The sequence below is a fragment of the Cyanistes caeruleus genome, chromosome 2 (genome assembly GCF_971803275.1).
Source record: "Cyanistes caeruleus chromosome 2, bCyaCae1.hap1.1, whole genome shotgun sequence".
Taxonomy (NCBI): domain Eukaryota; kingdom Metazoa; phylum Chordata; class Aves; order Passeriformes; family Paridae; genus Cyanistes; species Cyanistes caeruleus.
Window position 1 is genome coordinate 6,747,590 of NC_141702.1, and position 10,127 is coordinate 6,757,716.

Here is a 10,127-nt window from a genome sequence, read left to right on the forward strand (position 1 = left end):
GGGAAGTGGAGGAGCATTACCCTGCAGCTATGAACCACAGCTATGGATGAGCACAGCACCTTGGCTAACACCTGTGTGTGCAGGTTACCTGGAACCCAGAGCTGGGCTCTTCTCTAGGTGACCTTACATGTTTGCGTAATAAAGTTCTCCTTGTAAGAGGAACTCTGATGTCTGTCCCAGGATTTAGTAATTCAGCAATTTTGGAAAGGTCAGATCTGGAATTTAGCCTATTAATAAAAACGTAGGCAATTCATCGCCGGCTAAGTGGTAATTTCAATTTAGCATCAACCTGAAGGCACATACCTCATCCTTTTAGCTGGCTAAATTTATCATTAATAGAAGCACTGAAGTAACCGATGTCATTGCTGGCAGTGCACGGATCTACCATCAGGATCAGATGATGAATATAATTCCTGAGCTGCACAGAGGAAGGGCAATCAGTTTAACGTGGATGTGTAAATAAATGCAAGGGGTTGGCTTTCCAGACCAGAAAGAGTGGAGAGTGTTAGATTTGCCTTAGGCAGCCAATGGTTCCAACTGAATATTTTTGAGGCTTCTCTTAGTAATTCTAACAGCATGACATAGAGGTTAATGTTACCCACATGAACATGCCTTTTTCTTGTTTCCAGGTATTACTGTAAGGCACATTGCTGCCTAAGTTCAGAGACAGGAGTATTGACTTAAAAAACCGGGGGATACAGCCTGTAAATACCAGAACACATCAAAGAATGGAAATGTTTTCCTTCTGCATGTAGAAAAAGGACATTTAGAGGGCTAGATTTGCTCTTTTTTAATAGAGGGGCAACAGAGAGATGCAGTTTCATTCCAAAATCAGATCTTAGCTGGGTTCAGGTTCCTCCTGAATCCCCTTTGTCTCTCACTGCTGCCTACAGGGATGACACAGAATATCAGGTCTTCCATCACAGGTGCCTCAGGAAGCTGCTAAAATGAGGTGGGGGTGAATTCCCACATAAATAATTTGCTCTAGTTGCCTCAACTTAGGATAGGTGAGTGATTAAATGTGATTTTTCAAAATGCTGGTTGACATTTCCACAATTCTTGATCCTGCAATAAACAGAAAACTTCTCTGTAGCAAACACAAAGACAACACATCTCATACCTGCCAGCCATTTCAGATTGTATAGCCACCATTTTCTCCTCAAATTTGGAACAAAACAGCCAACAGCAATCTTTAACACTAAGATATAAACATCTACTGTGGGAAGAAATAGTATTTTGTTCCTGAAATCCACTCTGTAGCATATAATCAAGAACTGGACCTTTTTATTACACAGATACGTGTTTCACGAAAAAACGATTCCCTTGACTGCAAATGATTTGGTGTTTTTTTCTAGTCCTGAAAGAGAAAAAAAAAAAGTATAAATCACATTTGCAAAAATAAATTTTCCCCAATAAATGCTTTTTGTAAGATCTGTAAAATTGCAGTTATAATGACAGGTCTTTTAAAATGCATTGTTTGGAGTTCCTCTGGATATCCCTTAGGGCATTCTGCCTAGACTGACATCTTATCCCTGGAAAATTTTAAAGGAAATGAAGCTTCACAGTTCTCAGTAGGAGAATGTTTCAGCTGAATAAATGCAAGCAGATTCACAGTCCAGGAATTTCAGTGGAAAGACTGGTGATAATTATAAAGAAATCTCAGCCTCTTCAAATAAATTTTGCACCAGTTTGTCAGTAGAAAAAACCATGTTCCCCCAAATTGTTAAGATTGTGTAAAAAGGTATATGTTTACTTTTTGAACTTTTTTTCCGTCTAGTCTTAAAGCTGGTATTAAAATCTTCATATGATGGAGAGCTTCTTATACTTAGAGTTACTATTCAGTCCCTCCTGTTATTTGCAAAAATGTAAATGAAAGATGAATCCCTGTCTAATGCACTTAGCAACAGAATTTATTATTATACTTTTATTGTGAATTACACAGAAACTTAACCACAGACCTTCATCTTCACCCAACTTTCATCTGATGATGAACATGAAGCCACTCCTGACACTGCCAAATATTGCTGGAGCAAAGGGACACCACACAAACTGAGCAGGATTTGAAAGAAAATAGGAATAGTGAAAAGAGAGGACTTTACTGGAATGCTGGGTCATTCCTTAGGGTAAGTACAGTGACCTTGAACTTTGTCTTGGGTGCCAAAAGAATGTTTTTTCACCCCAAGTGGAAGAGGAGGGAAAGGGAAAGGGAAAGGGAAAGGGAAAGGGAAAGGGAAAGGGAAAGGGAAAGGGAAAGGGAAAGGGAAAGGGAAAGGGAAAGGGAAAGGGAAAGAAAACACATAAATGGGAGTTGTCCTGATGTGAGTGGTGTCTGGACAGAACCAGGCAATTTTATCCCACACCAAGGTTCCTTCTGAAGTCTGTTCAACATTCAGTCTGACTAAGAGTAATTACTTTAATTGTGTTAAGAAATTTCTATCCAAATAAGTCAACATTCATGGTAACAAAAGGCTTTCTGTATCCATTTGAATCAGGGCTAAGCACCAGAATTAAGACTACAGGGAAACTGTTATTTTTTTTCCACAAACACAGTGTTTAGCTGAAACCAGAAAATGAGGAATTGTTGAGACACCAGCTCTATACACTTGTACATGTGGGCTGAACAATATGCCAGACTATTCCCATGTCAGAATGTCCTGCTGTATTTATCTGCTGCAAGACAGATGATGAGTATCAGAGGGAATTGTCAGTTTTCTGATATTCACTGGCTTTCCCCCAATCTTTATGTTTACATTGGGCATAGTCAGTTTTCAGGACAAACCTTCCTTCATCACAGAAGTTGTACCCACATAAAAAACCTCAGAAATAATATTTTGCTCCAAGCACGATGTAATAAAGCCATCATTCCCCTAGATTTTTTTTTTCTCTTTTTTATTTTTCATAATGACAACATGTGTAGCTGGACATTCAGTGCAAGACTATGAAAAAGCTTAATTCCTTAAATACTTAGCAAAGTCTCCTATGAAATTTCAGCCAGGGTATTAGTCATCAGAGCCCATTGTCCATTTTCCAGGAAGACTCTGATTAAGATAGATTTATGACCAGGTCCTGCTAATGCAACAGTCAGAACTGAATATTAATGATTGCCAGTCAGTTTGAATTAACCTTTCTTGGAGGAACTTGAGGCAGTTAGAATCTCAATTTATAATTTAATTTAATGGCAGTGGGTTTGGCTTTAAAATCATCATCTATTACGCCAGTACTTGGATATTGCAGGAATTGAACCCTAAAAAATTTGCTTTGATCACAATAATATTAGTACATTAAGAAACAATATGTAAGAAACTGCACTGATACTACAGATATAAGGAAGAATTTAAGGACATTTGATCTGCCCAAGGGTGTTCCTGGTCTCCCAAATCTGTTCAAGAGGAGTGCTTGTCACTCAGGGGTTCTGCTGGCTCTGTGTGAATAGCTAAAGACTCCTACACAGAAGCAAGTGGATCAAGCCTTGTTCATTTACCAGTCCTGTGGAAAAACACTGTAACATTTACTCCCTTGTGAAGTAAATTGGACAGCAGAAGTAAATTGAAGAAGAGCTTTTATCCTGTGGTTTCCACAAGCAACCCATTGTTCTGTCTCTGTTTTCCTTTTTTGTTTCCTGTCTCAACCACAGACACGCAGCTCTCTGCGTCCCATCAGGAGCCCGAAGCAAAACAAACACAAAACCTGCAAAATGTTCTGTTGCTATGGAACATTCCAATGGATGTTAATCATCAATTATTTAAGGTAATGACAGCAGATTAGCAATTTTTCAGTATATAAACCTGCCTAAACCACATTGCTCGTGACCACTCAGGAGAGCACAAACGCTTCCCATCCCTCACTTCCACTGCATCCAGCAGAACCTCCAGCAGAAAATTCATCTGACCTTGAGCCAACTCCACAGCCCCACTAAGTTTCTCAGTGTACTGTGATGACAGCACACCCATCTCAGCTCATTCCAGTGCCCAGATCAAATGCAGACAGTGGCTGGAGCTGAAGGAGTAGGGCATTGCCTAATACACAAGTCCCGTTGATAAAGTTTTTCTGTTCCAACCTCTTTGTCTCCTTTTGTCAGTCCTAATCACAGCAGCAGGGTTCTTACAAAAAGGGGATTTGTAATTTCTTCACTGTCTACTCTGCTGCTTTGCTGAAGGCCAGCTTTGGGAGAACATTGTCAGGCTTTTTTTGTGGGTGAAACATGCCACAGTGTCAGTCTGTCCTCAAAGGAAAGCTGATCTGACCTTATGCACACACATTCCAAGTGCCTCAATCTGTGTGAAATTCTCTGTACAACATGAAACTCTCTTTTGCCTTTTGTCAATATCTGCCTGATATGTTAGTTGATATGGTTTGTGGAGGTGAAGGAACGTCTCTGTAACCACAGTGGTAGCTGCATAGAACAGTTTCAATGGGAAAGGGGCTTAAAAATCACTTCAGTATCACAAAAGAAGTGATCCAATTTGGCATACCATCTGCTAAATGCCTTGTTACCAAATATCAGCTGGGGAAAAAACTTGCAATGGGTTTATGTATAAATAGAAGATGTCAGTTTGGAAGCTTGTCAAACCAGCAGTTTTCAGGAAACTATTTGTAGAAGAAAGATGTCAGCTTCCAATTTTATTTTTGTTCTCTTGAAGATGTATCTTAGAATTGACATGATTTTTTATTCTTTGCAATTAAAGAGCAATCAGCTTCCCTTTATGATAGTATGTTTATTCCTCCTTAGTAGAAGTTTTGTAGTAATTGACCTATTTTCTATATAATTTTCACAGCTGAAGCAAGATAACCCTATATAAAATAGTTTTGAATTGACTTATTTTCATATTCTTTACACAGATGAACAGACAGTCCTATATAAAATTAAACCCTACTATTAGTATTCTTCCTCTTTCCAGTGTTCATTTACTCATATAAATCCCACTGGCAATAAGGCAATTACACCACAGATGGTAGAGTTCAAACAAATTAGATTCTACTTCTCCTCACAAATAGCTTCACTGCACAAACTTCTCCAAAGCACGTATGTGCCGAGCCCTCATCTTGCCACTCAATTGCTTGCATAACATCACCAAAATGCTCTCTTTTATCTGCATTTTCTCTTATCATCTGCGCCTCTTCACTGGCTCCTTCGCTCGCCTTAGCTGGCCCCTCACAGCCAGGTGCCCTTCTCTGCTTGCTGCCTTCAAATGCAAGCCAAAGACAAACTTCAGGTGTTCAGCTACTCCCAGAGTGCTTTTCCCATATTTTGCATCTCTTTCTTCCAATCCCTCTTTCACTCTCCCACCTCCCCACATGTGCATATGCACTTGCCTTCTGTACTTTTCACCCCTAGAACACAGACTGTGTTTCTTCACATGTCCATAGAATGGCTTTTTACAAGGAGGCTTCAACTCTGGTCACATCAGGGGTTCTATTTTTCTGTAAAGAAAATAATTAATATCTTCATTAACAGAGCAAATCCCTTCCCCTGCAGGTTTTTCATAGATAGATAGATTTAGTCTTATTCCAGCAATCAGACTTGCTTGGCTGCTGTTTAAATAAGAGAATTCTTGCCTTGTCATGGAGGAGAGCTGAGGCAACCTCTCTAAATACAGAACAGACAAAGCTTGAGGAGCCACGACCATCAAATGAAATCCCAGAGCACTGCAAAGCCAGAAAGGTCCCAACACGATGTTCCTCTGGTGGAATTACCTCGGAACACGTTGACGCAACAAGAGCGGAATCGCTCTTGCAAATTCTCTTCGTCTCTGGGTTGGGTAACCTCAAGTTCTGGATCACTTCCATCCAATTTCAGCCACAGCAGATGCCTTGTCCTCTGTGGGACGGGAGGGGTCCAAGGTGAATGTGCCTTTGGACAATCTGCCTGTAGTGTTTGTGATTTAAATTCATAGGACACGTATCCTCAGAGTAAAAGGGGCACCTCTAGCTATATTTATGAAGCTCAAAGGAAGACAGAATGACACCAGACCTGTGCATTTCAGCTGAATCAGAAAAGAGGTGGACAGAGGACAGAAAAAATATTCAAGAGATCCAACTTCAGCTCAGGCATCAGCGAGTGAAATAATGTAATTCTGAAACCAATATTTGACTGTGATCTTAATCGAATCTTAAAGATTCAGCATATCCTTATGAATAATTTTAAACTTAGTGGTCATAGGAAATCTCCCCTGCAAATACTAGGTTTCACATTTAAGGACAACATCAGATATTTATCACACTAAACCTAGGAGAATTTTAAATTGACTGCACTTTACAAACAGCTTTCTACTTTTCAGGTGATTGGATTGGTGCTTCCTGCATTTTGTGAGTGAAAATTTTCTTCTTTATTTTAAATTTGCCTTCAATTCTCCCCTTTTTATAAAGAGTTTCTTTTATTGACAGAAAGATATTCAGAGCCCACTTCCAGAACCGTCTTGCTACTAAAGTTATTTTAATCATAAAAAATATGACCAGCCTAATTTCATTTAAGCAGAAATCTTGGCATTGAAACCCAGAGAAGGTAAATATCTGCCTCTAAGGTTTAGATAGGAAAACTAAACTCTGCCCAGAGCCTGACTGAGAGTTTAACTTAAAGAAGTTAAGTTAAAGTTAAAGTTAAGTTATCTTCTGTCCTCCATCTGGAAGGTATTTGCAGTGCTCTGTAAGATGTATACAGCAAGATATGGAGGCAATCCTGAAAGACTCAAGAGGACAAAAAGATGAAGGATTTAGGATGCTAACATGCCCAAACAGTGAACACAGAGAAGAACCAATAAAACTTGCCTGCTTTGAAAGTAGAAGAAATTTATCAAGGTAGAGTTTTACAGGAAAAAAAAAGTTGTGAAGGACATGGAAATAAATAAAAATGAAAACACCAGAAGCAGGAAAAAAAAATGGAAGTGGATAATTTATTCACAAATACAAATTTTAAAATTAAATTACTGAATAGACCAACAGCCATATTAATACTGTGTCCTGGACATATCTGTGCTGCTGGTTTTGTCCTGTTTGAAGCAAATTTCTCTCTTTGTTTCTTTAGTTGATTTATTTTTTTTTATTTACTTCTTGACTACTGGTTATAGTTATTAGCAATTGCTTGTGGTTGCTTTTTTACACATTTAACTTTGCAATAGCAAAGCCTCATAGTAGCCAACAGTGAATATATTCCTTTGAGATGTACAGCCAAGTGTGTTAAAGATGGGAAAAGGACAGTTCCAAGTGTCTAATAATAACATCTAAATCATATAATTTGATGTATACAATATAATAGATAATAACTGAGATATTCTGGGTAAGTTTTTATTTGACTCAACTGAGGCATTAAATTTTAAGGTGGAGGGGAAAAGCTGGAACTGATGTAAAATGAGGTCATGGTATCTCGAGGAACTCTAGGGTTACTGAAGACTTCTGGGACTTTGTCATGGAGCAGGGAAAATTCACATCATGGCTTTGAAACTCCCCTAGTTTTGAAAACTAATGGCAGTTGGAAATACTGTAGGCAAAACACTGAATTTTAACACATGGCAAGGCATTACTTCTGTGAAATGCTGGATCCTGTGCTCCAAAAGTGAGAAGGACAAGAAAGAATGACAACACCAGAGCGGGAAGGGCTGATGCTGGCTGACCCCTCTGGAGCACACAGGGAGGCAGCAGCCAGTTAAGGCAAAAGATTTTAAACAACCAGATCCACTCAGAAGTGAATGGAACAAAAACATCAAAAGCTGTTAAGGAAATATTTCAGCAGTATCCTTTCCAATGCCAGAACTCAGGGTCTGAGCAGGAGTATCACATTTGATAGGAATTGATGCAAATTCATTTCCCCTCAGGTTGCAGAAGACCTGAGGTATGAAAAATCAGCATTCCAGAAGGACAAAAACCAGCAAGAGAGCACTCACACAACCACCAGCCTTCCTCAAACCACATGACTAAAATAAAAATAAAATTAATATTAAATATTCATGATAACATGATTTAAAATGAAAATAAAGAATACTGCTACCAGTTGGAATATATATGTTTAGGAAGAAAATTAGTGTGGAAATCAGGAAAAAAAACCACTGCAAATACATGCCCAAAAGGCCAAAAAGAATTTATACCACAATTCTGAAAAACACCTTTGACCATCACTGATTTTAGAGCACAGTAACAGGAACTGTTGGATTTATTGCTGCGAGTTAGTTAGATGGACACAGAGACAGAAATAGAAGTACTGGTGCTACAATCTGTCTGCTTGACATGTACATGCATAAAGGAAAGGGTAATACTTAATTTGTGTTGTTTCTCAAATCCAGAAAGTTGAACAAAGTTATATATGGGTAAAAAGAATGGCTTGCAGGGCTAAAAATACACAAATGTATTAGGAAGAAAACACTGAAAAAGTAGGTAAGCAGTCAGATATGCAATGAAGCAGAGATGTTAAATGTATTCAAAAACTTATTCTAGTCTGTATTTTGAAAGAAGCAGAACACTTATCACTTTAGCATGACAAAGTATTATCTAGTCTATAAGTTACTCAGGAATGTATTATACCATGACTATAAGAAAAAAAACCTCTGTAGCAAAACAAAACAGCTTGCACCTGAGGGAAAAACAAAAAACAAAAAACCCCCAAAAATAAGTAAAACAAAAGAAAACACACCCCCCCTCAAAAAAAAAAAAAGAAAAAAAGAAAAATTGGCTCAGAGCTTTGTGCAGAGCTGTTGTCTATTTTCAGTATACCTGGTATGAGCAGAGTCCAGAATGATGGAGAAACTAAAACACCTACATTTTCAGAAAGTGAGCAGGGATGACAAAAAAACCCCAAGAAACTTTCTATAGCCCCCAATAAATTAATAGAAAACATGACTGAGCATTCATTTATCTAAGAGAGCAGTAAGGAACAGGGATATAAATTCTCTCTCTCAACAGTGTCTTTTGAAAAATAAATCACACAACATAATCCTGATTACATCCTTCAGGACACTACAAGTTCAGCTGATAAAGGAGACAGTAGAGATATAATGTGCTTAGATTTCTACAATACATTTGACTGAGCACAGAACAATCTGATGAGAATATTAGAACATTACATTAGTAATAAATTCCAGTTTAAACAGATTAGACAACGACCCAATCTCAAAAATAGCCACTAATGTGAAATCATTAAATAAAGAGATTAGCTGTCCCTTTTTATGAGATTGGGATGACACATTCATTGAGACAGTAAAAATATCTGCTAGTAAATTCAATAAGAATAGGCAAAATTGTAAATCTCCATTTACAAATGGAGAGTAGGCAAAACCAGGGATCTTGATTACTATATTTTTAACATTTCCTGGTTTTTTTAATTGTCACAATGTATGTCCACAAGCAAGGGCTGAAATGCAGGTATACAGATCAGGGCCTCTGGAGACACAGGAGTATTTAGGAGTTCTGGATGTGAAGTATTTAGGAGTTCTGGATGGGTCTTCATGGAGCAAAAAGGAAAGCTGGGAAGGAAAAGTTAATTATTCATATGTCATTGGCAAAACTGAGACCAGAATGGTACTGTATAGTTCTGATTTTCACATTTTATAGGGAATAGTGAAATGCAGATGAACAGGTTGGTGGGAAATCATGTACTGTGGATACATACTTCCAAAAAAATGTAAAAAAGCTATCTTATACAATACCAGATGAAAAGCAGGAAGAAAAACAAATGTGTATATTCAGCAGTGAGTGTTTGCCCAGGGACTGCCCTCTTAGCTGTTGGTGGAAACCCAGACTCTGTCTCTTAGATGAAGTAGAGATGGTTCTTCCAAGAGATGAAGAGAATGATGAAGAGGAGATGGAACCTTCCTTAAAGGTTCTGTGCAACAAAAAGTAAAATTTAATTAATATTTGAAGCTCAGCACCAGCAGAACATTAGAAATTAATGGCCTACTAGAGACATTGAGCCAGGTTGTGCAGAGATCTCATTGCATGGATGTCATGGGTAGCTTGCTAGTGGTTGTTCTGGCAGATTTTATAAAGTTACATCTTTGTCAGGGCAGTCCTGAGCACAAATACAGGCTGGGTGGAAATGGACTGAGAGCAGCCCTGAGGAGAAGGACTTGGGGGTGTTGGGGATGAGAAGCTCAGCATGACCCATCAATGAGCACTTGCTGGAGCACCTCTCCTGTGGAGAC

At 38.5% G+C, this 10,127-nt stretch overlaps 2 long non-coding RNA genes across 2 annotated transcripts; one reads left to right on the plus strand and one right to left on the minus strand.

The window, feature by feature from the left end:
• Positions 1-1,264: 1,264 nt before the first annotated feature.
• Positions 1,265-5,417, minus strand: LOC147654581 (uncharacterized). The gene is made up of 2 exons (XR_015282495.1): positions 5,314-5,417; positions 1,265-1,357 (listed from the first exon to the last, which is right to left on the minus strand). It is a non-coding gene; the product is annotated as an uncharacterized LOC147654581 (long non-coding RNA).
• A 348-nt stretch (positions 5,418-5,765) lies between these two features.
• On the plus strand, positions 5,766-7,893 carry LOC111927514 (uncharacterized). The gene is made up of 4 exons (XR_002863594.2): positions 5,766-6,068; positions 6,279-6,306; positions 6,628-6,795; positions 7,809-7,893. It is a non-coding gene; the product is annotated as an uncharacterized LOC111927514 (long non-coding RNA).
• The last annotated feature ends 2,234 nt before the right edge of the window (positions 7,894-10,127 follow it).